The 23,920-nt window shown below is 37.5% G+C and overlaps 1 protein-coding gene across 5 annotated transcripts in view; it reads right to left on the bottom strand.

The window, feature by feature from the left end:
* Positions 1 to 23,920, bottom strand: part of PRR16 (proline rich 16) — a 173,142-nt gene that overhangs the window by 88,288 nt on the left and 60,934 nt on the right. The window contains exon 2 of one of the 5 annotated variants that reach the window (XM_084304976.1): positions 7,770 to 7,930. The exons of the other annotated variants lie outside the window; for them this stretch is intronic. The gene's annotated coding sequence lies outside the window, so the exon portion shown is untranslated. The remainder of the gene's footprint in view (positions 1 to 7,769; positions 7,931 to 23,920) is intronic. 5 annotated transcript variants of the gene reach the window in all.

The raw sequence follows: 23,920 nt of genomic DNA on the forward strand, positions 1-23,920 counted from the left end.
TATCTCTCAGCCCTGTGGATAGAAACTCCATATATGTGTTAAGACTTAGATGAAAAAAAATTCAAGGAGTCAGGGAGTATTACTGTAGACTCACATTTTAAGATGATTAAGGTATCTTCTATAGTAGTGTGCCTATATTGCTATTCCTCAAAATGATCAAAATCTCTCAGTATTGAAATTTAATTCTTTATCACTTCATTTCAACTGCATAGGAGCTCTCACATGACTGAACTCATATCCATGAGTTCTTAACACACGACCAATACCCCTATTAGCAGATAATATGAAAATATCTTTCATGCATACTCTCTTCCTTTGACTGTAGTCTAATTTTCTCCGTATCAAAGAGCATTCAGTTGTCTTCCAATGTGCTTGTTTTGAAAGACTATCTTAGTAACTGAAAAAAAAAAAAATCTGCATTTTTGTTTTGGTTGGTTGGTTGGTTGTTTTTTTTGTTTTTGAGACAAGAAGGAAAACAGGTTCCATACATTGAATTAAATACCTTCACTGAGGCTATTTGCTCATGAAAATATGAAAAGGACATACAATCACAAAATCTAAAAGCAGTATTGGTTCCTGAGTATAATACCATAGGTACTGCAAGATTTATCTAGAACTATATTTGTTGAAGATCCTCACCAAGGTTTAATTAAAAATAAATTCTAAGTAAATTCTAAGGTTGGTTACAATATTCCTCAGATGTTTATCACTCTAATAAATGAAGGACTTTTAAAAATACGTAAATACTCCCTGATCTCTGGGCCCCTGCTCCAGTTTCACCATCTTGGCCATAACATTCTGTTTCCTAACACACATTTAGAATTTCTCCCTTGCAATTTGTGGTCTCTTATCCTTGATATTGCTATGCATATCTGAGAAAATCCAGATGCATTTTGTTCAAAGCTCACATTAGGCAGCAGAAGATGCTCAAGAGGGACACCCTGTCTGCCTCTCTGCAGAAGAAAGCAGCACGGCTTCCCAGTGACTCCTCACATCCCATGCACTCCATTACCTGGAGACCTTCGGGGCTCTGGCCAGCCTGTTGATATCCTTCTCACACTGGGAAACCCAAAACTTGGACACAGGAAGCCCAGATGTGCTCTCAAACACACTGCAGCACTACGAGCCACTTCTAGCTTCAATGGTATTTTTTAATACTATTGAAAAATCAGCTTGCCTTCATGTATCTGTCTGTGATTGGAACCCAACCTTAAAGTTTAAAAACAGTTACAACCAATGTGTACAATCAGGAGTAATTCAACAGAGTGAGAGAGGATACTGGGAGTGGTGCCAGCTGTTGATTCTGAGAAAAATAAGTCACATCTATAAAGAAGTGATAAATACAAAGACTCTTCCTCAAGCATGCCTGCCAAACTGCATTTATTAATGTAGCATTTGTCAAGGAAAAAAGGAGAACAACAGTAAGCAACAAGTGTAGGAGAACGAATGTGATTTACAGAGGCAGTCAGCATCACCCTCCCTCAGGAACAAGAGAGGTGATTGCAAGAGCAATATTCCTACAAATTGCTTTCATGAGCAGAGACCTCAGAGAACGCTCCTGACCACACAAAAGACCTTCAGAGGTATTATGAAGCCAAAGAGCTTTCCAGATGCTCAGCAGCTTTTATGGTTTTACTAGACATTACTTGTAACATGTTTTGCCAGCATTTGTTATATATGACTCGAATGCTACATAGCTAAGAAACAATCCCTGTAACTATCAAGTGCTCAGTACCCTTGAGCATGTGACAGTCCTGGTACAACAGGCAGAGTTTAGGTATTGCTTTAAGAAATTCTGCTGCTTGCAAAGACCTGCAAAGAGATCCACTATCCAATAAATAATCTCAAGAAAAATGAACTTCTTCTGTAAAGCTTAAACCCTTAGGTGTGATCCTCCAAGGATGGCAAAGACACAAAAGGTTTTGAAAAAGATAAATTCTTGGGTTTCGATGGCAAGTGATACAGTGTTAGTGGTTTTTAATGATATTGTTTTCCATTTTTTGAAATAGAGTTGTGTTTTGTTTTATTTTTAGTACTATGTTTTCTAGGTTCTGTATATTCTGGAACTGTTCAGAAACTAAACTGTTCACATTTTACATCAATAACTTATTGAGTACTTAAAACTATCTTGCTAATATACTGTTTCATGTTCTATAATTTACAGTAAAATTATTTGTATGATAAATTGGCATATTATTGGAATTTCAAAGTGTACTTTTGTACAGTCATGGTCAATGTACTTCTAACAGCATAGCGATATCCATCTGTTCTTTTTTCATTTACAAAAAGTTCTTGAGGTCAGACATAAATCTTTTATTTCAAGAATACAGAAATTGCTAGGTGCACAGCATTGGAAATTTTCAAACAGTGTTTATCAGCTTTTTAGTAGTTACAATCTTAAGGTGCTGACATTAAAAAAAAAAAAAAAAAAAAAAAAAAAAGTAACATAATAATATTTCTTTACATTTTGAATAGGAATGCATGCAAGTCACAGACAGCTCTTCCATTTGTTAGCATGTGATTTTTCAAAAAGAAAAAAAAATCATTTCTGCAAATTATTTCATTATCTGCATGTCTCTTGATTTAATACATTTAATATTTTTGGTAAAACAACATATTAATGTTAATGGTTCAAATAATATACTATATTTAATAGACTAGCTTTGATGTGTCTCCTGAGAGTTAGTCTGAATTTCTTTTTCCTCATTGTCAAACACATTTTATAATGTCTCTATCCATTTGTATTCCCATAAAATATATATATATATATATATATGAAACACAACATGTTTTTCAGACAAATTCTGTTAATACAGCTTCACAGGATACTGGTATGCAGCACAACATTGGGTAATTTCGGTAAGAAGAACAATGCAGCAAAACAACAACAATTTCTGTGTTTAAAAAAAATAATAAAATAAATAAAATAAAATATATATATGTGAACTCAAACAAATACTGCTACATTAAATGGATGTGAATGGGGTAGGAATAAATATTCTGAGCATTTAATTTGATATTTTTCTCTTATACTTTCCACCAGAAACATGTTCAATCCTTTCTCTGTTTACTCTGAAGCTATCATAAGCTCTCATTCTCCAAGGCCAATGTGATTCCTCAGTTCAGCATCTTCTCTCCCGAAAAGCACATGCTTCATTTGCAGCTGAAATAAGCCAAAATGTGAAATGCAAAGCTTTCAAGGTAATTAGGCTTCCAAACCTCATTGAACTGTCAAGGCAACTGGAATATTATTCCATTTCAATCTTTGAAAGCCTCCCCTGGAAGATGCCGATTTACAGGGAGAAAGTTCCTAACTGCTTTAACACATTCATGTTTTGGCACTTCGGATTTATCATTTTCTCACATTTACAATTTAATGATACTGAGACATTGAAGGAAAAAGCTTATGTCATGATTATTTAAAATCTGTAGGCCAGACTCCTAAAAATTCATTTAATGGATATTAAATAATCTGGTATTATTACTTAATCCTTTTCTACCTTTAACCCTACAGTTACTGTTTTGGAGAATTCTCACAGTTAACCCTACCACCCAGAGCCATCATCCATCATACACAACTATACCTAAGTTTAAATTACATTTTAGGATCTTTAAGAAACCTGTCACACACTGTCTCAGATCTCACATCATTTAGATAGCTTTATTTTTATTAAATAACTGGTTTCCAAAGTTTTGTAACTACATTTTGTCACATTTTTCATAAACTTTGGATAATAAACAATAGCAAGAAATTTAACAAACAGAGCAGAGAAGAATTCTTGAGGAAGGCTTAGAACTACCAGTCTTTAATTTCAAAGACAAAATTTAGTGTGAGAGCAAGGCTAGCAAGGCTTTTTATTACCTGAACTTAAACAAGGAAACGTTAAATGCTATTGGTGTCTGCTTTGCCTGAAATAAATTGCATTTTTATAGCCAACATCTCAGAAACCTAAAAAATTATTTATTTAATTACGTCAAAGATGTCAGCTACAGTGCTACTAGGTTTTGCTGTGTTGTGTTTTTGTTTTTTTTTTTTTTTTTTTAAAGGTTCTCCAACATTGTTCCCATATTAATATTTTAAGGAAATGTTTATGAATAAAATAAAACCCTTTAAAGTAAATATATTGCATTCTGATTCTGTTTCCTGCTTTTATTGAAGAAAACTGTGTCACAACAACAAAATCTTTAGCACTGGTTACAGTAAAAAAAGTTACAGTAATTTAGAACAAAGGAGAACAAAGGGAGTAGGAAACCTGTGATGAATCACCTGCACTATCTTCATAATTTTTCCCATTGGTGCAGGTCAAGAGACTTTATGTTCCACCCCTGGAAGATCTACAGCAAACAATGTTCCTGCATTTCATTAATGACATTTTTTACCTCACCTTACCTTCTTCAAACTGATTTCAATTTCAATGTCCTTTTCCCACATAAAGGAATCCATAGATTTGAAAGGCAATTTCATAATTATTTTTCTGTCTAATTGTCTAATTTGTCTGGGGAGACAAACTAAGAGTCAATTCACGTAACATCAGCTAACCTGAAAAATACGGACACATCAAAACTTAGGGTTCTGGGTTAGACCTTTTCAGATATGAGAGGTGTAAGTTTTATTTTTAAGTGTTAGCAACTGTCTTGTGCAAGTACGCCTGCCCCATTTACACTTGGGCTAAAATGTGACTCCTTTAGTGCAGTCTGGTTAGCTGTTCCTCATCTGCAGACAAAGAAAAAACACATGGCCTTTTTCCCCCACCCCATGCACTTAAGTTTTTTCCTATACTATGTTAGTGGATCCACTATTACAATGCAAGTTCAGTTTTAAAGTACTGTTGGATGCAAAGCTGTTTTATTATAGTTCAGCTCCTCCCAATTCAGACATGCCCTATTTCACTGAAAGCACTGAGTTTCCTTAAAAGGCTTTCAGAGAATGGTAATTTTAATATTATGCCTTATCTGCTGTAGGACACTATCCTTAAATGGCTGTATTCATTTGAGAAAGAAAATTCTGTTCTTCTTGACATAAGAAAAGCAAAGAACCAAACAAAGGCAAGGCAAAGATACCATGGGAGAAAAACAATTCAGAATTTCTGTATGGTGAGGATGGTCAAATGAGATTAAAGTTTCATCCCATGTAGAAACTCTGGTTATGAAGGACATACAAATAATAATAATAATAATAATAATAATAATAATAATAATAATAATAATAATAATAATAATAATAATAATAATAATATCTGGGATTTTATAATCATCAGCACCAAGAAAATAAACGAAATATATTTTTTATGAAGTAAAATCATTAATAAACAATTTTAACAGTACAGATGCATAAAAAAAAAAAAAAAAAAAAAAAAAAGGAAACAGTATTCTATTAAGTACTGCTTTTGTTCCCGTGATACCATTATCTTCTGTAAAGTTCAAGGATCCTTTTCCAACCCCTTAACAGGGATTACACCAAAATATATTGGTATACAAAGTTACTAGACCAAAGTTATATCAAACTAACTTAGTGAAAGCATACAAAGAAGCATACAGAATCGCTCAGCTAACCAGTACAAATTTTCTGCTCAATCCTCTGACACCTCTAATCTCTTCTTTCCAAGGCCTGGTTCTCCATTTCTCCCTCCCCACAGAGGCATCATAGCATCTATACAACTCAGTATATAATGAGAAATTAAGTCTACAGTTACATAAAACATGCTTAAGATTACTTACACTAGTGACCTTGTAATTTAATTTTGCTCTAATATACTTATGAAAAGACTTCAGCTGAAAATATGTATCAAAAATAACATAAGGAAGATTAAGATGCTGAAAGTCTCCATGAATGAAGACATACGCATAAACTCATCATCAATACTTTTAATCCCTCCAGGGAATTAAAAAGATAGGGTTAGGATTAGTAAATATAGGGCTAGTAAGAGTGTAACACTTGAGGGTTTGCTTATGCCTGTAAGGCTTTCTCTGTGCCATCTACAGAGAGTAAAAGACTCACTGCAAAACAGAAATCTCCTCAGTATCCCAGAAACACCGATCACACTGTCAGCTTTACAATATGGCAAGAAACATCTGCTCTGGATCCATTTTCTCTGAAGAAGAGTGCCTGTAATGATCATACTCACCTGGACTCATTAGCAGTTTCAGAAAACCTAAAAAGTTAAAACAAAGAAATTCTACCAAGTCATAAACTTAAACTTGCATTATAAGAATAGAAACAGTCTGGCAAACAGAGTAATATATAAACACAGCCTTCATCTGTGTTTTATAGCATTAAGACTTCCAACTTCCTCATATCTAAGGTGCAGCAGAAATGAGCTAGTCACCAGGTGTATAATTTGGTCTGCATAACTACCAGACTTTTTCCAGTCTTGTCCTAATGCTAGCTTGAAAACTAGTGACTTACTTACTACTCTGCTGTCCTGCCTTCAAGCATTTTTAGTCTCTCTGTGTTCAGTTTTCTATTCTTTTTTTTTTTGTTGTTTTTATCTCGGTGCCCCGCTTTTTTGCCAATATTAATAAGGCTTTATATATCTACTTCTTTTTATATCAAATGTGTTTTTCCACTTCCCATTTAATAAAAAAATGTAACTTTGATGATGCACATCTGCTGTGTCTAGTGTCTTTGATGTTGAGTTGCATGCTGGAAACAGCAGAGAGTTTGTGAGACTTTTACTACCCGACCTCTATCAGCTTTTTCAGTTTCTTCACAGTTGGCTTTCGTATTAATTCAGAAGATCTCCTGACAGCTAAGAATTCTTTAAGACTGTTATACAACAAATTATTCATCATATGAAATATGCATTGCATATGCTTTGTATTGTTGCTCTGTAGCCTTGTGACTACAGTATCACCATTGCTAGTCATTGATTTCATACTGATTCTGAAAGGTTTCAGGACTTGTCAAGGTTTGCCTGAGTATGCCTTGGCTTGAGTAGAGATACATTTCAGCTGGTTTGGCTGTAAAAGCAATTTGTTTTCAATGCCTACATGTGTACTATCTATTATGTTTTATTATTAATAACCTTTGCATAAAAATGCGGTATAACCATGGTTTTTATACAGCTAGTAATAACAAGCTACATATAATTAAATATTTATGACCCTGGCATAATGATGTAATGTATAAGGAGAATAAAAAAAAAAAAAAAAAAGGCATAAAAACAGCACCATGTTAACAACAGCAGCCTCAAGAGTATGTGTGCTGAATGATTAAGAGAGGGGGCACAGCATGGCAGTGGAGATCTCATGGCCATAAACAGCTCCCCAACCATCAGTTAAAGACATTGCAAACCTGGGAACTGAGTAAAACACTTTTTGAGGAACAACAATGGGAACAAAGATCAGCTAACCATCATACATAAAATCCACCACAGACAGCAAATTCAGATGTAAAGTGAAGTTACAGGCCTCAGACTGAGGGAGAAGATACCATCGATACCATGCTTCCCTTGGCAAAGAGGAGGAAGAAACCTTCACCCCTCATGGCACAGGATGAGGGTGTTGGCAGTTTGCTGCACCCACACAACCCACCAAAACTGAAGACAATGACCTTAGGGACCACACAACCCCCAGTGTTGGAAGGATGAGCACCAACAAAAGGAGGAGGCCAGAGGAAATGTGTCCATAAGAATTTTAACAGAATCGTAGATTGTGCTGGTCTGCTACAGAGCACAACATTATTTCTCCAACTTCACAGCAGACTCATTTTTCCTGGTGGGCTAACTGCAAAAATAACTGTTTTTGAAGAGTTTGTATGAAGTCATTACCTTGGTATCAGGTTCCAAAATCTTTACACTAGGAAAGAATTTGGTACTGTTTCTGAAAGATGGAAATTATCTACAATTCAGCTTCTCAGTTGCAAAGGTTAGAGCAGACACAGTATAGATCTTATCCAATCTTGCTAAAACTCTCCCCAGACTGTTGAATTCTGTGGGGAAAAAAAAAAAAAAAAAAAGAAAGAAAGAGAGAGAGAAGAGGGTCTTGCTGAAAATGGATTTTGAATCTGTCAATCACAGTAGTAAATGCTAGCTTGTCAATACTGAGTTTAAGGTTATCTTCTTTAAAAGTTTTTCACTAATCATCTGACAGCTGAACAACTGAGGATAAGGCACTTTGACAGCTAAGAGCAACCCTGCAGTTACAATATAAACACAACTCTGATCCCTGGGAAAGGAAAAGATTACACATAAGTGCATGGTCCAGCATACTGTCACCAGTACATTTTCCTATTCAAAATATGCGTAATTGATGGTGTATCAAATACTTGCTGGAAAAGGCATCAAGACAGTTTATTACTATTCGTAACAACATAAGAATCACTTAAAAATAAACACAATGAACAGAAGATTCATCCAGTGTGACTACTACCCAGCCATACTCTATATAGTCCTATCAAATGAGTACTCCCAGGAATGACAAGAAATTCAGTCCCATTCATTGGCAAGAACAACCATCTCAAGGAACTAGATGAGGTTACAGACCCTCTAACTGATGGCTCCAAAGCTCTCTGCAAACAGAGCAAAATGCAGCTGAAGGAGGGTTTTGCTCTCTCACCATACAAACCTGGCAGTGTTTAGACATTCTGAACACTGGTCTCCAGTTGTACTTTTAAATGCCTCTAAACGGTGGTCAAGAGCTTGCGGGTAATGCCTAACTATGTACAGAACAAGCAAACTTACCTTCAGCATACTACTGTGGGGGGGTCTAAGCCAGCTTTGACTTTAAGAAGGAGAGAATAGGCTGGAAGTATCCTCAAGAGAGTTAAAATAGGTCATTTTTATCCCTACGTACATCTTGGTTATAATTCAGGGTGGGCTCCTGCAGCTAGGAACATGCTGTCTGTGAACATTGGCCAGCATGACCACTGCCAGCCATGCAATTGTGTACATGCTATACTGGGTGGGGGCTAAAATATGGTGCAATAAGCATTATTCTTCATCAGCACATCTGCAGGAGACCAGAAAAATGTTTTCCAGTGTGCACAGGAAAGCATGTTACAATGAAGAAACAGAGGGGTGAGCCAGAAGTGACAGCTTGTCACTGAGAGCAGAACAACCTGTTCAGGTGAAATTCCAGAATTTATGGGGGCAGAAATACTGTTACAAAATACTTTCCACCAGCATCAGGGAGAACTGATGCTAAATGATTTTATTATTGTTCATTAAGCGGCTGGACAAAACTGCATTTAAGATTAATGAAGATTAAAAATCCCATCATCTTTCCTTCAGGGTATTCTTCCCTGCAGTTACTGCTGCAGTTCACATGGATGTACCCAATCCAACTTTAAAGTAAAGTTGCTAACAAGGTCTCCATGGTAACATACAGCTTAGCCTAGCCTTTGCTAACTATCTCTCTTGTTAATAAATCAGTTATGTAAAAGTTGGGTAGGTTTTGCATCTGCATTGCTCTCTGTGCTGGTATGACTATGTTGCTTTGCAGAGTACAAACAAAAGACAGTGCAAGCCCATAAGCTTTTTAGACATTTACTAGGATAAAACCAAGAGAATTAAGATGATGTCACATTTTAAACTATAATGAAACAATTCACCAATGTCTTTTTGTACTTTTTTTTTTTTTTATAATGCCATGCAGCTCTGCTGTCCTGTGAAACCGGTGAGGCAGGAGATTCAAGCTATGGGAGATAATGAAATCTTACCCCCTGTGTGTTTTCCCTTTGCATGCAGATTATATCAGAAAACAATCTGAAACTGGTGTATTCAAGTTATTCAAATTGCCATTTCTAGCTAAAACTTCTTTCCTCTCTATTATAAATTCAGTAACCAGATGCTGCAGATGACTCAAAGCTCACTTGCTATCAAACCACACAGTTCTCTGCTGCAACTCCTATAGCTTGGGCGTCTACAAGGTCTTCCAAACTCCCTTTTACACTCCAAGATCCCATACAACAGAAACCATTGGCTGGCCCCAATACAGAGCTTCAGCTTCATTTGGAGAATAAGGTCACACTAGAAGCAAGAAAATACAATGCTTCGTTCTCCTGGAGCCGTGCCACACTTGAAGCAAGTATTTTCCCAGCTGTAGACATGCCATAACTGTGGTTCCTCTCCCACTTTGTCATCTGCTTAACACACATGCCTCTCACATAAGCCAATGCATCAGTCTCCTGCAGAAGTTAGAAAAGTGTAAATGATAATCATTCAAGTGTGTTACTCATGCATTGTGTTTTCTGGGATGTTGTATAGGCAAAGGCTCTCTAATATAAAATACTTATTTATTTTGTATGCAATAAGCTGCCTAATGTAAATTCCAAAATCACTTTAAAATATAGCATTTCCAGAGTAAGAATTGCAAAAGTTACACTGGAAACATCACTGGAAAACTACTGGTTTGGTCTCTTTTGGCAGTACATGCTGCAGATCCAGAGAAACCTCTCCTGCTTTAAGGATGGTACATAACTAGATTACTAGGAGGTCACATAAAGCAGATAAAATTTTCTAAGGAGACGCTACTTGTTTTTATTTTTCTTTTGTAGTGGCATACTCCTTGTCTTCTTGTCTAGCAAAACAACCGTTTTTTTCAAGCCACCATGAGATTAATCACTATGAGATTAACTAAGATTTCCACAATGTTTTAAGGAAATTTTAGCTGAGCATTATAACCATTCATGCCTTTTTTTCAATTGTGGATTTTTTTTTTGCTCTTTTTTAAGGTAAAGCAATAGAGACACAGTGAAAGAACTGAATTAGAATTGAAAACAATGGTTATAACCAGAACTTATCAATTAGCTGGTCTTTATGAAATCTTAAATTATTTTTGAAGTTTCAAGTTTCACCTTTACATGGAAAACTATAATACAGAAATTACTTTTTTCATACATGACAAGCTGACTGCACCATAAATAAATACAACTTAAGAATTCAGAAGAGTATCTTTAAAGGCAATTTGGAGAATAAAGATGAGGAAAAAAACAATGTTCAACTTGAACTGTCTACCTAGCTGCATCTATTTATTTATTTATTTATTTATTTATTTATTTTTCCCCCCATTTATTTATTTTTCCCCCCAATTTCCCTATTTTTAGAAATTAAAAAAAAAAAAAAACTGTGAAAAAGCTTTCAGAGGAAAAAAAAAAAAAAAAAACTTCAATTTTCAATTTCTTATAGTTGCTTAGAAATTAATTTATATATTTTTTGTAAGGCTATCAGGACATTTTATTTCCACGATTCAAATGTGAGACAGTAAAGGCTCAAAACTGCAAACTGGAGACAGACCTTTTAACTACTTGGCTGAAAGCCTAGAAAATCTTCAGCTTAATCGTAGGCTTTCTGGTTAGACCATATCAGTCCACAGGTCATGAATGCAAATTGTGCTACAGCAGAGGTTATTAGACAGGTCTTACTCAGGTACCACCACCAAAAGCAAGTTTAGAAACACGCTGCTGCCACATTCCATGTTGTGTTAAAATAACTTCTGAAGCACTATGCATCAATTTGGATACAAGCTTACTGGCTACACAGACAAAAACTGTTCCACAAAACTAACAGTCTACTTTTATGGCTACATATTCATTTCAAGGGTGAAACAGTCATATATAAACTAAGTATTTTAACAATCGACTGAGTCATTACTTTAGAAGATCAATTAGCCATAAAACATCAGACTTGAGTTCATAAACCGTAACTGAATATGCGTGTAATATGCAGTTGTATTTACACCTTCTCTGTGGACGTGAGGTCTCTGAGGTGTTTTGTCTGGACGTTAATTTCTTTTTCTTTATTTTTTTCCTTTTTTTGGAGGAGGCTTGGGGGTGATAGGCAAATGGGATTACATCTTTGACATAAAGAAAAGCAATTCCACCTTCAAAAAGTCATCACTATGAACTGAAGTGACAAAATAAAGAATATAATATCTGGCTTGGTAAGTAGTAGTTACTGCCAAAAAATGGTGGACAGCCATATATAACACACAATTTATTTCTGCTGAGAAAAGTCTGACCCCAGTGTCTTGCCTCTCATGAATTATAACTTAATCTCTCTTGACTAGAAATAAATAATATAGCAACATACAGCTGTCTACTGCACTTTGCTGTATTTTCTCTTGTTCTGCTTCTGTAAGGCTGCCACTGCAAACACACCGTTAGCAACAAACAATAGGCAGCACACAGGAAGCTGAGGAACATGAAAGAGTAAAGAACTGTATTTCCTAGAAGGAATATGTGAGTCTCACCTCACTGTAGGTTCTATTTGCTGAGTTGGTTGAAGCTTACAGTATGCTCAGGACCATGCTTTCTAGCACATTAGAAACTTGCTACCTAGCTAACTTAGGCGACCAGACAGAAAGAGGTGAGATTATTGTCATCACTGGAAACCGATACAGAAGGACAGAGAACATTCGAGAAGGGAAGGAGGGAAAAGCAACAAGACACTATTTAAACTACCCACATATCTGGTCAGAAGAGAAGAAACAGAGCATTATCCTAGCAGCAACTTGCAGTCTGTGAAGCATGGAGGAACCATCATAGCAAAGGCTTTTTTTGAGCTGCATGTTTGAGAACCACGATAACTGTGGGTCTTGGTTCTAAATGACATCTTTTTAAAAAGAATATGTCAGCGTGCGATGTTTCTGTGGCATCTTCCTAGAAATTTTTAAACAAAAGACATTAAAAAAAAAAAATGGAAAAAATGAAAGGGAGGAGCTGGTCAAAATGTAAAAGGCTACTCACACAATACAGAACACATTACTCTTTGGAACAGAAATAACTTGATCTGAGAAGCCTCATTGAACTTTGAAACCAGTTCTGGTAAAGCAGGAGGTTAGACTCAGTGAACTCCATGGCTTTTCAGACCTTTTTTTCTTTCTTTCTTTTTTTTTTTCTTTTTTTTTTTCTTTTTTTTTTTCTTTAAAGATTAAAGGAAAAAATCTTTATTTCTTAGATAATAAAAAGGTCCAACCTCTCAATCTATCCCAATGGAAGGAAACAAATTATAAAAGGAAATCAAATTGCACAGAACATGATTCCTTTATTCAGGTGAAACTCAAAAAGAATTTATTAAAAAATGAACAATGGTTCAAATTATTACAGGTATGTATGAATAGAACATCAAAGAGCTATATATATTAAACCCTAAGGGCCAAAGATGAGAAACAAAATCCTCAATCGCTAGACAGGATACAGTAATTAGTCCAAAGGAAATATTCCTAAGAACACTAGCGTATAAAAGACAAGCAAATAGTAGATCTATTAGTCAACAGAAAAGAAAAAAAAATAAAAAATAAAAAAAAAATTGAGAAGGCTAACATGCTCTATTTTTAATGAATAAATGTTATTAAACAAACAAAACATACGAAGATTATTAATCCACTTTAGATTAGCTACAGAGTCTGGAATCTTAGCTAAGGTAGAGGTTTTCAAGTTGCCTGAGCCTGATGAAAAATCTCTGTAGAATATTTAAGGAATTGCCTGCCCTATGACCTAGACTTTTAATAACTGTTTTTTAATAACTGTTTTGAAACCCTGTGGTGCATGGGAAAGATCCAAGATGACTAGGACAGGACAAACAGAACACCTACCCTTAAAAATTTACAGAATAGCAAGAATTGCCGGAAAACACTCAATTCCTAAAAAATCTACTGGAAAAACAGTCAAACCAACTGCTTGGGAACACAGAGAAAACAGCAGGGAGGTGAGAAATAGCTAGCAGTGACTTGTCAGGAACAAATAATGTCAAAAAAAATCTAATTTGCTTCTGTGACAGGGCATCAGGTATATTTGATGAGCAAGACACAAGGATGCAATGTCTTGGCTTTTTCCCACATACGTCATGCATGCAGAAGATACAACTAAGTTTTATTACACTTTTTCTCACATTTGCTTATTTGGGACTAGACTAGTAAAGGAACTCAACTTTCCATTAATCAAGGCAGAAGGGAACTAGAATATCTCAGAAAAAGAAAAAAAATCATACAGAATCTACTGCATGTCACTGCCACATGTCACAACATACCCACTGGTATGTTTATTTACACCCACTGGATACGGACCTCGTAAGCTCCTGAGTTAAGTCTATGCTGCTCTTTACACCCTTCTAGGAAGTCTTCAGTACAGGGCTCCCATTTCAGAGGCTGGAAGCTGAAGTAATGTGTTCAGGGTGCCACGGAGGCTTCTCTATGCCAGAAATACCTCCCCGCCCTATCATCTTATAAAACCATTCCCTGTCACCCCTGCTGCCCCTTAGACTGAGGTGTAGGACAGAGTATCAGACAGACCAAAGAAAGAAGAGAATGTTGCAACCTGCTGTCACTCCCAAAGCATGCTGCTGAAGGGAGGCTTGCCTGCAGGTACTTACAGACTCCACAGCACTTCGTACAGGGATATTACTGTACCAGCCAGCGAAACTCACAGTAAAACACTGTCAAAATATCATGTGGAAACGGGTTTCTGTCAAACTGGAAAAATTGACCAAGTGACTGTGCAGGTTATTTCTCTTGGGTCTGCTGCCACTCAGCATTTTAACTAACGAATTGCATTAAGAAAGTGAGCATATCCTTTTTAAATCTGCAGACACTGGCAACTTGGGAAGACCTAAGTTATTTTGTAGGAGAGGATTAGAATTCAAAATAATCACAACAAGCTTGAGAAGTGATCTGAAATAGCTAGGATGTGAGCCTGCTATGTGCTGCCTTTAGATAAAATTACAATCAGCTGGACAAATACAAGATGGGGAAGAAACAGCTAAATCTGAGGAAAAGATCTGGCATCCGCAGTAAATATAGGAGTCATCAAAGCAGGTTTCTACAAAAAGAAAACAAATCAAGATATCAAAAAGAGGTTACAGCAAAAAATGTCTCCACTAACAATGTAAAAGATTTCTCATCAAACCCATAGCAACTCCATGGATTCCACCCTTTTAATGCCCTTTCCCAGTTTCAAATGCTAGCCAATAAAATGCCTATAAAAAGCTAGCTGCTATCAGATCCTGAAGAAATGCAGCTCCACCTTCATAGGAATTCTTCCTTTCTTTTTTTTCCTTTTCCCAAAAATTGCTTTAAGCAATTACAATACATTGAAATGGACAGGAGATTTAGTGAAAGGATAAATACTTTTATTAGTATTTCATGGTAGATGTCTTTGGACTGTATTGGTAAATAATATAAGTATATTTACCTTTTTAAATTTCTATTTCCATAATATGATATAGAAGATAAAACTGGTAATCTCTGGATATTTATAGAAACATTAACCTCAGTTACCTCACTGCCAAGTTTTAGAAGAAACAAGCTTTCATCAATGCTTGAAGATATTAGAGCATTAAGTAAAGAATACTTTCACTTACAGAGGTGCTATATCAGAGGAAGATTTTTTTCTTTGTATACTCAATATTTGTGATATGTAATGAGTCATACTAAAATAGTTCCCTTGGACACTGTGATAGTCTCAGTCTTTTGCAGATATTACCCTATCCTGGTGCTCAGATTAAAGAATTACAGTAATTTTTATATTAACCCTTGGAAAGCCTCACTTCCTCAGGGACACTTGAATACTGTTACAAATTTTAAGCCAGGAAAAATACTAACATTTTATCTTATCCAACCTGGTTACATGCAGATATTCATTGTTCTGGGTCTCTGGAAGATTCACTGAAAAAAAAAATAATAATTTCAAAACAATACATGAGTTTATTCTGGCTGAACTCAGAGACTACAGGAGATGGAGCAGTAGAAGTGAAGTACAGCAGATAAAAAGAGCTAACTTAGGGGGTGACAGGATGTACAGGATCACAGCAAGGACAGCTGAAAAAAGTTTGCAAAGAAAAGACTGAAGAGTGTTGCGTGGCCTGAAAACAAAATCTCTTTTTTATTTGGCTACTGTTGTTTTAATTTGAAGCAGAAAAGGACAGGAGCCTCCCTTCGAACACAGGAGTGTCATGGGCTGCTGTGCTGCTAACTTATACCCACATGACAAAAACCCCTGTGTGACTGGTACTATGTCCAGTTCAGTCAGGGGGTTAGCAGGCATAACTAAGGAATTTTTGCTACTGAGTAGCCTCACCCTGCACAGAATCACTGTGCTTCATCCAACACTTCCATAAATACAAAGAAGAAAGGGATTTGATGCCAGAACTGATTTTTATATAAACCAGCAGCAAGACTGCTGTAGATTCTTCCTTCTAGAAAGCAAAGTGAGCTCAGGGGCCACGCCTGAAACTCAGCTTTCTGTTCTTGATGCTGACATTGTGTCAGCATATTACTTGCTAATTCTGTAGGAAACAGGGCAAAAAGCTGCTAGTTCTCTCCACCCATGTCCCAAATCCAGAACAGGAAAGGAGATAAGCCAGGATTTTGTACAGAAGAAACTAATTTACTTTGGCATTTGTATCAGCTATAATTTTATTTGAACAAAAGAAGTGAATGGATGGAAAGGCACAGTTCTCTATCAGCTTCTCACAAAGAGAATATTATTTCCTTGCATGCCTGTAAACATAACCTCTGCAATGACATGAGCAGAATATTACATTTTCAAAGCCAGGAAAAAAAATCCCTAAAAAATAAAATAAAATTATATAACTTCCGAGGTTGTTAGAATACGTTATACACAGAAGAGAGACACAGCCACTAGACTTCAAAACAAGACATGCTAGCATTATTGCTATATGACTATTTTTTTCTAACACTGGTGCAATCAATAATGCTATCTTCAAATTATTCTGTTTACTGTGAACCACTATTTTTCATGATTTGTTACTTTTTTAAATTAACAAGATGTCAAAAACAATGGAAAATGAGCTTTCATACTTCAAATTTCAAAACTGGAATGAGTGTCAGAATAGGACCTGATTCAGAAGAGTCTCTCTTGCTTTTCATTACCTCTGAAAGGTGCATGACTGACACATCCAAAAACAATAGTGTCTTTCGGCCCAATGCAAGATTGACATCAACAGACAATGTGCCCTATAAATTTCACTATCAGCGTACTTCAACTCTTACCTATGGAGAACCCAATTCAGTTTTTAATCTGAAATTCTTTGTTTTCTTAATTAAAACTGCCAAAACAGTAACAAATTCTGTCCTCCAAGAATGGACTGAAAGTGCAGATGTCTGCTCACAAGAAATGAGACAAAAAACAAGTTGTTTCATTAAAGCAACAGATAACAATTTCCAATCAGGACTGATCTAGTAGTCATCCAAACTACCTATACTTTATGCTGAATGATCAGTCACTAAACTTAGTAAAATTGTAATCTCTGTCTTACCATCGTTTTATGCTTTTCTGCTGCGGTTTTCTTTTTTACAATTCTCTTTCTGATCAGTCCTCCCTAGCACAGTAACAGCAAAAAAAAGAGATCAGAATATTTGAAAACAGTTTTTCATCTTTCTGCAAGGTGTCCCTGCAAAGACAACTGGAATGAACAGGTTCTTTATACATCAAAGAAGTAGAGAGAGAAACCAGTTTAAATTGCATTAAAGAAGACTCCATTAAACAGTAAAGACAACAAAACATGGTACTGGATCAACTAGGAATTTTGTGTAATCAAAATCATTTGATATCTTCATAGAAGACATGATTTTATCCAGCCTTGGAGCACAGATATGGGAAAAGAACAGATATTAATTTCCCTGTTGATTTTAGGAAATTAAAGCTAAATTATTTAATTACTCGAGCAGAATATACCCGAGAAAATAATTTAGGGTAGCAAAAGGTTGTTTGTTTGTTTGCTTACTTGTTTTTGTTTTTGTTGTCATTGTTGATATAAAAAAAATAAGGTTTCCTGGTTTTGGCTGGAACAGAGTTAATTTTCTTCCTAGTAGCTGGTATGCTGCTGTGTTTTAGATTTAGGATGAGAACAGTGCTGATAACACACCGATGCTTAGGCTGTTGCAGAGCTGTGCTCACACAGGGCCAAGACCTTTCCAGTTCCTTGTGCTGCCCTGCCAGCAAGGAGGCTGGGGGTGCACCAAGAGCTGGGAGGGGACACAGACAGGACAGCTGGCACAAATGGACCAGAGGGAACTCCTGTACCATGTGATGTCATGCTCAGCAATAAAACTGGGTGGTTGGCTGGAGGGGCTGCTGTTGCTCAGGGATTGGCTGGGCAGTGGTTGGCTGGTGGTGAGCAATTGCATTGTGCATCACTTGCATTATTCTTTTTGTTGTTATTGTTAATTCCCAACTCCACCTTTCCCCCCCCCCCCCCCCCCCCTTACTAAACTGTTCTTATCTCAGACAAAGAGTTCTTGCACTTTTCTTTTCAATTCTTTCCTCCATCCCACTGACAGGGGGCATGAGTGAAGGTTTTAGCTGCCTGCAAGGTTAAACCACAACAAAAGCCTATGTAAAATTAAGCTTTTGAACCATACTACTTGTGCTATTCACTTTAGCATTTGTTCGGTATGTTATGTACTGTAAATGCCGTAACAAGTATATCTCACAAACTTGAGCACAACTAACTTTTATAAACACATCTTAGTATCAATAAACATGTAGACATGCAACATCTTAAAAGGTACTAAGAATGAGGACTACAAAAAAGAAACCCAATAGCATTCTTTAACAATACAAAGCACATGTTTTGCTATTTCAACATCCCTTAACAACAGACCTCCAGCTCACTGGAGCTGCACACATTACTATCACATACTACTGCTTAAGCCAAAATTCTCAAGCATTGTCCAGTTTTATTCTTTCTGATACTAATACATAAAAGATGCAATAGATTAGGTAGGTGGATAGGTAGCTGTCACCTTTTCTGTTCCTAGCAATGGAGTAGGTTAGTCTCAATCACAGCCTTTAACCCTTCAGACTAAAACATGGCAAGTAAATCACGTAATCACAGAATCACAGAATCACAGAATTTCTAGGTTGGAAGAGACCTCAAGATCATCGAGTCCAACCTCTGACCTAACACTAACAGTCCCCGCTAAACCATATCCCTAAGCTCTACATCTAAACGTCTTTTAAAGACCTCCAGGGATGGTGACTCCACCACTTCCCTGGGCAGCCTGTTCCAGTGTCTAACAACCCTTTCAGTAAAGAAGTTCTTCCTAACATCTAACCTAAAACTCCCCTGGCGCAACTTTAGCCTGTTCCCCCTCATCCTATCACCAGGCACGTGGGAGAACAGACCAACCCCCACCTCGCTACAGACTCCTTTAAGGTATCTGTAGAGAGCAATAAGGTCGCCCCTGAGCCTCCTTTTCTCCAGGCTGAACATGCCCAGCTCCCTCAGCCGCTCCTCATAGGACTTGTTCTCCAGGCCCCTCACCAGCTTCGTCGCCCTTCTCTGGACTCGCTCAAGCACCTCGATGTCCTTCTTGTAGCGAGGGGCCCAAAACTGAACACAGTACTCGAGGTGCGGCCTCACCAGAGCCGAGTAAAGGGGGACGATCACCTCCCTAGCCCTGCTGGTCACACTGTTTCTTATGCAAGCCAGGATGCTGTTGGCCATGTTGGCCACCTGAGCACACCGCTGGCTCATATTCATCCGACTATCAACCATCACTCCCAGGTCCTTCTCTGCCTGGCAGCTCTCCAACCACTCATCTCCCAGCCTGTAGCTCTGCTTGGGGTTATTGCGCCCCAGGTGCAGGACCCGGCACTTGGCCTTGTTAAACTTCATGCAGTTGACCTCAGCCCATCGGTGCAGCCTATCCAGATCCTCCTGCAGAGCCTTCCTACCCTCGAGCAGATCAACACACGCACCTAACTTGGTGTCATCTGCAAACTTACTGAGGGTGCACTCAATGCCTTTGTCCAGATCATCGATGAAGATATTAAAGAGGACCGGCCCCAGCACCAAGCCCTGGGGAACGCCACTAGTGACTGGCCTCCAACTGGACTTGGCTCCATTTACCACGACTCTTTGGGCCCGGCTATCCAGCCAGTTTCTAACCCAACGAAGCGTGCGCCAGTCCAAGCCAAGAGCAGCCAGTTTCTTGAGGAGAATGCTGTGGGAAATTGTGTCAAAAGCCTTGCTGAAATCAAGGTAGACCACATCCACAGCCTTTCCCTCATCCACTCAGCACGTCACTTTGTCATAGAAGGAGATCAGGTTCATCAGGCAGGACCTGCCTTTCATAAACTGAGGTCAAACTGACAGGCCTGTAGTTTCCCAGGTCAGTCCTCCGGCCCTTCTTGTAGATGGGTGTTTGCTAGCCGCCATTCAACTGGGACCTCCCCCGATAGCCAGGACTGCTGATAAATGATGGACAGTGGCTTGGCCAGCTCCTCTGCCAGTTCACTCAGTACCCTTGGGTGGATCCCATCTGGCCCCATCGACTTGTGCACACCCAAGTGCCGTACCAGGTCACCAACCAGTTCTTCGTGGATGGTGAGGGCCACATCCTGCTCCCCATCCCCTTCCACCAGCTCAGGGTACTGGGTATCCAGAGAACAACCGGTATTGCCGCTAAAGACTGAGGCAAAGAAGGCATTGAGCACCTCCGCCTTTTCCTCATCTCTTGTAACTAAATTTCCCCCCGCACCCAGTAAAGGCTGGAGATTCTCCTTAGTCCTCCTTTTTGTGTTGATGTATTTATAGAAACATTTTTGTTATCTTTAACGGCAGTAGCCAGATTGAGCTCCAGATGAGCCTTGGCCTTTCTAATTTTGTCCCTGCACAGCCTCGCTCATCTACCTCGCTCATCTAAATACTCATCTACCACAGTTTCCCATCTATTCCCTTCCAATAAACCTACCCTGAATCCCTGCTGCTGTTTGTTGTTTTTTTTTTTGTTTGTTTGTTTGTTTGTTTGTTTTGTTTGTTCATTTTGTTTTGTTTTGTTTGTTTGTTTGTTTGAACTGAATGCTGCTCAGCACACAACAGCAAGCTGCTTCCAACAAAACCAGCACTATCTGACCCCCAGATCAGTGGCTGGTAACAGTGGCAATTTCAACAAAGAAAGGCACAAATGTCTCATCAGGTCTGATACCCATGCTAAGGAATTCTACATCAAGCAAGCAGGCAGTCAGCATTAAAAATCACCCCCCAGTAACTCAGAGCGAGTACCACATGGAGGCTAAAGCCTGCTAAGGTTTTCCTTGCCTGCAGCCTTCCCATTCTTTCCTCCTTTTGCTGCGTTCCAAAATAAAGCCTACCACCAGCAGAAAGCAATTATCACTGTTATTTTTAGATACCACCTCCCATACATTTCCTGACATTTTCTGAAACAAAGTGATGCCTCTGCTGTTTATGAAAGGAAGCACTCACACTAGGAAGGAGTTGGACACCCAACCTGTGATCAGAGGTGGTAATAAAATATATGTGGTATCACAAGCATTTTCTCGACCTGTTCAGTTTCCCTGTCCTGCATGTTGGTTGTTGCCATCTCAACTTAGATGTGCCAAAATCTCCCCCACTGTTACAGTAGTAGCCTATGTGCTCAGGTCTACAGCTCCCTATCTGCATCGTGTAGCAGATAGGCTCCATATGCACATACAAGCCCTGCTCTGTCACATGGCATGACAAAAGCTGAGATAAATTTACACTTCAGGAAGAGTCAGATGAACACAAATAAATTGCTTCCAGACCTCATTGAGCATGCATGGTGCACACGGGTCTCTAAATCCATGATGTCTTTATCGGCTCTATCCCTACTCACAGCAGTTGTATCTATTTCGCATCTGTGAAGGCAGCAGCCAGCAAAAAGAGAGAGAACATCTTGAGAAACAATAAACAAATAATTAAAACAGGGGAAAAAAAAAAAAAAAAAGAAAAAAAAAAACTTAAATTTTCATTTAAAATTGCAAACAATGGAATTTGTTTAGATGGGCATATCACCCAGCAGATTACTCGATTTTCTGAAAAAGACTGAGAAGTTAATGGCCAATATCAAATTCATTGTCAAAATTAACTGAGCCAACTTTTCAAACCATAGTCTGTGAAATCATTTTTTCCCCACTTTCATTAGTCAAATGTCACATAATAGCAATGTTCTTTAAACAGAATCCGATTAATCAAAAGCACAAAAGAACAAAAAGAAAAATGAATCATGACATCATGAATACAGAGAGAAATATAGATAAGTGTGCATAAATCACTTCTTCCCTTTCTGTCAAACTAAGAATCTCAAATGATTTATTTTGAAGGTAGAAATCACATATTAAGCAGCATCTTCTATCTAAAAATAAAATAAAATAAAATAATAATAATAATAATAATAATAAAGATTCAATTCTAAGTAATGTTTTGCCTTTAAATTTTACTTGTTCTTGACTCATCTTGACCATTTGTGCTAATTTGTGCAAGATAGCAAACATTTTTAATTTCTCATCCTTAAATCTTACTCGGTACAGACACTAGGATGGCAATAGCTGTTTAAGGGACCATTCAGGGACAATTTGCTCAATCAGGTTGAAGTGTGGCAGTGACAGACAGCAGTTTTCCCTCCTGGGCTAAAAATAAAGAGCAGATCGCCTCCACTCACTCCCCAGCCTGAGCAAGCAGCTTTTCTCCTCAGCTCACTTCCCTTCTCGGCCAAGCATCCTTCAACTGTTTCAATCTCCTTTAGCCAGTCTAGCAGGAAGAGTAAATATGTCTGCTGGTATTGAGAACTAACCTGGGAATCCATATAGTTTCAGTTAAAGCTGCTCCTGCAGATGCATGCATTGTGCACTATATGCGCATTTTCCTAGATTATCTAGGAAGGGCTTTAACAAGTACCAGCAAACATCTTGGCACTGACATTCTCCTTTCCCCTTTAGATTTATTCCTCATGATTTATACTCTTATGCACTCTGCACACGAACACACAGACTGGAAGCTGGCAAGAAGGAATACTAAAAAAAAAAAAAAATTAAAAATAAAAATGTTTTTGAAAAATGCTGCAAAATGTGGACAGATGACTTATTCAGAAGCTGTGTACATTGTTACACTCCATCAGAAAACAAAGATTAGAAATTCACTCCTTTCATTATCTTGAAAATTTCTCATTTGGTTTCTGGGATGGGGGAGTAGGGGCAGGATTCAATAGTTTGTGTGTGTGTGTGTGTTTTTGTTGTTGTGGTTGGTTGGTTGGTTTTTTTGTTTGTTTGTTTTTGTTTTTTGTTTTGTTTTGGTTTGTTTTTTTTTTGTTTGTTTGTTTGGTTGGTTGGTTGGTTGGTTTTTTGGTATAAAATGTAGACTTCCCAGCAAAATGCAAAAAGAATAAAAAAAGATTCTGTTTTAACCACCTTGTGTTATAAAGAAAATAAAAGTTTCCATGAGGAAGGGAATGTCTTTCTGTTAAACAAATGATGGAAAGACTTTTACTTCAATAATAACAAAGTTCAAATTCCATATATGAAACAGATGGTTTGAGTTTTCAGCACAGATTTGATTTAACTATAGATATGGGTCATTCACTGGAAAAAGTGACATCTCTAAGAATAAAACCAAAACTAAGTAGGGTATCCTAATTAAAAATAATAAAAATAAAAATAATAATAATTAAAAAAAAAAGTCCAAGAAAAGAGATTTCTAATTTGCTGATCCAATTTAAAATTTATATTAGTATTATGTCCTCTGCTCTGCACCATTATTGCTTCTGATAGTCCTTTGTTGCCCTCCTGTTTTGGTGTGTCTGTTAATAGCCCATGTTTTCTGCCCCGTATCTCCTAAAACCATGCTTGCTGCTCTAACCACCTGATTCAGCTGAGCCTTTACTAGGGATGCAGGTCAGCTTGGCACTGGGTTGGCCAGCGATTCATGTACTGGTCTTGCACCCATTTTCTTCCTGTATGGGAATGAGACCCCAAATAAGTGAGGGCTCTCACAGATTTTGTAAAATCTTTTCAAGATATTACATAGAACTAGCTCTTCTACACAGAACAGTCAGTCTTCATTTTTAACCGTAAACTACATTTTATAACTACATAAATAATATGAGCTTAATCATGTTATCAGATTTCTCTCACATACACTTTGCCAGTTTTATATTAAAACCTTCACAATACCAAATCCTCACTCAATTTCCAGCCAGTTTG

This window comes from Netta rufina (genome assembly GCF_964035555.1).
Source record: "Netta rufina genome assembly, chromosome: Z".
Classification (NCBI taxonomy): domain Eukaryota; kingdom Metazoa; phylum Chordata; class Aves; order Anseriformes; family Anatidae; genus Netta; species Netta rufina.